Source organism: Condylura cristata, unplaced genomic scaffold (genome assembly GCF_000260355.1).
Source record: "Condylura cristata isolate star-nosed mole 26May11 unplaced genomic scaffold, ConCri1.0 scaffold00026, whole genome shotgun sequence".
In the NCBI taxonomy this organism is placed as follows: Eukaryota; Metazoa; Chordata; class Mammalia; order Eulipotyphla; family Talpidae; genus Condylura; species Condylura cristata.
The window spans coordinates 1,261,345-1,264,310 of NW_004567127.1; the positions used below are offsets into that span (position 1 = coordinate 1,261,345).

The window sequence follows — 2,966 nt, forward strand, 5'->3', positions numbered from 1 at the left end:
GGGGGCGGGGCGCGGCGGGCGGGGGCGCTGCGCCGTCAGGTCCGGGAGGGGCGAGGGTGGGAAGGGCCTGGGCAAAGCCGGGCGCGAAGCGCCACCGTAAGGTGTTGCGGGACTACATGCAGGCCATCAGCAAGCCCGCCGTCCGGCGCCTGGCGCGGCCATGGGGGCGTCCCGCGCATCTCGGGGCTCATGTACGAGGAGGCTCGCGGGGTGCTCAAGGTCTCGCTGGAGAACGTCATCCGCGACGCCGTCACCTACGACAGAGCCCGCCAAGCCAAGACGGTCACTGCCATGGACATGGTGTAGACGCTGAAGCGCCAGGGCCGCACGCTGTACGGCTTCGGGGGGCTGAGCGCGAGCGTCCAGCCCCGCGCTGCCACCCCAAAGGCCCTTTTGAGGGCCACCCACGTAGCCATCGGGGAGCTGCGCGCCCAGACGTGGGGGGCAGCTTCTGGAGGGCTGGGGCTCCGGGGAGCCGGGGCTGTCATGCAGGTCGGCAGGGGTGAAGTGAAGGGAGAGGGGTGGGGGGAACCGGGCGGCGGCTGGCGGCCCAGTTTTCACTCGCACCTCGGGTTTCACCGCAGCGCTTTGGGTTTAAGGCGCTGCCACAGTCCTGCCCCCACTGTGCTCTAATCACTGCCACCCCCTCTCCCCCCACCCCACACCCCTATCCCACTCCGTCCCGTGAAGTGAGAGCCGAAGTGAGAGCCGTCTGAAACCTTCGGGTATGGCTTCCTGTGTCTGGGTGCCCTCAGCCGGCCATCAGTCCTGCTCTCCGCCACCACCCGTTACCTTCGTTGCCGCAGGCCGGGATGCTCACGTCTGTGTGCTGTGCGCCTGTAGCCCGCCGGGGGGCGCTCTGTGGGGCCTGCCCTCTGGTGTGTGTCCACATTTCGGTGACCCGTAGTGGGGAGCCCCTGGGCCTGCGAGTGCCAGAGCCTGGGCTTCCTCCTCTACAATCCTTCGTGGTGCCGCCATTTGCAGAGTAAAATCTCCCCTCCCACGGTTTGGCATTCAAGACCCCAGTGAACTGCCCTTAGCGTCCCAGCTGCTTTAGGGAGTCATTGCCCCTTTGCCGAGGGGCCCACGCAGCCCAAGGGGAGTGACCCACACTCCTGGCCTTTTGGATCCCTTTGCCTGTTTGGCCACCGGCCCCCACCCAAGTTCTCCTGAGGGGACAGCTTTGCCATGGCCTCACAGCCCGCCTTTCCCTGAGGACTGACTGGAAGCCGTCAAGACCCACCCCTCTCTGCCACCCACCCTGGCGAGCCCATGGCGACCTCATGCCCTTGGCGCCACGGGGTGTGAGGGCCGGTTTCACCTGTCGGCAACCGCAGCTGGGCCTGCGGGAGGCAGTAGTCAGGCCGGGGCTCCCGCCCGAGGAGAGTGACACTTTTTAATGAGCCCGGGTGTCCCTGTGACTGTTCTGTGGCGTTTTCCTGTGTTGTGAATTTCAGTGGCAGGAGGGAAAAACCCACCTAGGCAACGGGAGCCACTGCACTGTCTCTCGTTTTTACTTCTTGCAACTGCTGTGAAGTGGGGTTGGGAGAGGGCTGAAGGAGGAGGAGAGAGGGCTGGTGTGGAAGAGGACACACTGGGGACAGCTCTGTGCTTCCAGCGTGGCTGCTCTCCTCCCGGGTCTGGGGGGAGGTCGAGTGGCTCCTAGTCATTGCAGGGTGCAGGCCCCCTGGGCATGATGTGTCTCTGGCTGGGGGCCAAGGGCTGAGAGCCCCAGAGCTTGGGCGGCGGCTCTGGTGCAGTGGTTGCCGCCTCCCCGGTGCATGCTGGCTCAGGGTTGCCCTGCTGTGGTGGCGTCAGGCCTCTGGGAAGACAGCGAGTGGGTCCCAGTGAATGGGCGCACTGTCCCGAGCTGCATCCCCGGTGGAGTGGGCACATCGGCTGGCCCGGCTGGCCCGGCTTGTAGGTGTGTGCAAGGTGGAGCTGGCATCACGGATGGTGGTGTCTGCACTCCACCTGCAGCTGGGCCTCAGAGCTGCCCGCAGGTGGAGCGGGATTGGTCCCCCTCTGTGCTACTAAGGCGGGTGTCGATGTCCCTCCAAACCAGGCCTCCAACCCAGAGAGAGAAAGCACAAGATGCGGTAGGTAGCCCCGGTTCCACCGTCACCACTTGGGCGGTGTGTGCGAGTCGCTTCCAGTGGGGTGTGGGAGGGTGGGGTCCCCCCAGCAGCCTGGGGATTCCCCCACTCCCAGGCGTCCTCTGGGAGCGGGAAGGAGAGCAGCTGAGAGAGCCAGGGCCAGGGCTGCTCTGCCACATGCCTGTCTCCTTTCCAAGGTGTGACTGCAACTGAGTCTCAGCTCAGTTCCTACCGAGGTTGGTGGTATTCCCAGCCTCAGGGCTCTTGGTGTCTAGGACCGTTGTCTGTGCCCGGGAAGGGCCCTGACCGGGTGCGCGGTGGGACTGTGCTGTCTCTCCTCACAGGAATCCCCTCACACAAACACTCAGAAGGGGGGGGTCTCGGCGCCTCCCCAGCCGAGAGCCTGCAAACTTTTGGCTCTCTCCTCTGCCCTCTCCTTCTGCCTCGCCTCTACTCCCCTCCCTGCCTAACTTTTCCTACCCCTCACTCTCTGCTCCTGATTGCACCCCAACCTGCAGCCACACCCCTCCAGAAACCTCTTTGGCCTGTCTGGCCCAATCTGATGGCTCTGGGCAGGGAGGTGGACACACAGCTTCTCTCCATGTTGTCTGCTTTGGGGAACAGACCCTGGGTGCTGGTGGGGGCACAGCGCAGAGAACCTGTTCCCCAGTCACTGTGGGCAGGAGCTGGTGGGTCAGCCGTCGTCCGGGCAGAGACGGACTGCGGAGGGCAGAAACGAGTAGATGCGCACGCGCGCTCACAGTGTGGCAGCTGCTCACCTGTGCTGGTGCCGGCCTATCAGAAATAAAGGTGCGGAGGCGGGCGGTGAGGGTTGGCCTTCCCTGTACGGTGACGGGACCTCCGCCCCCC

The 2,966-nt window shown here is 65.2% G+C and overlaps 1 pseudogene; it reads left to right on the forward strand.

The window, feature by feature from the left end:
• LOC101621670 overlaps positions 1-843 on the forward strand; it is a 5,948-nt pseudogene extending 5,105 nt beyond the window's left edge.
• The last annotated feature ends 2,123 nt before the right edge of the window (positions 844-2,966 follow it).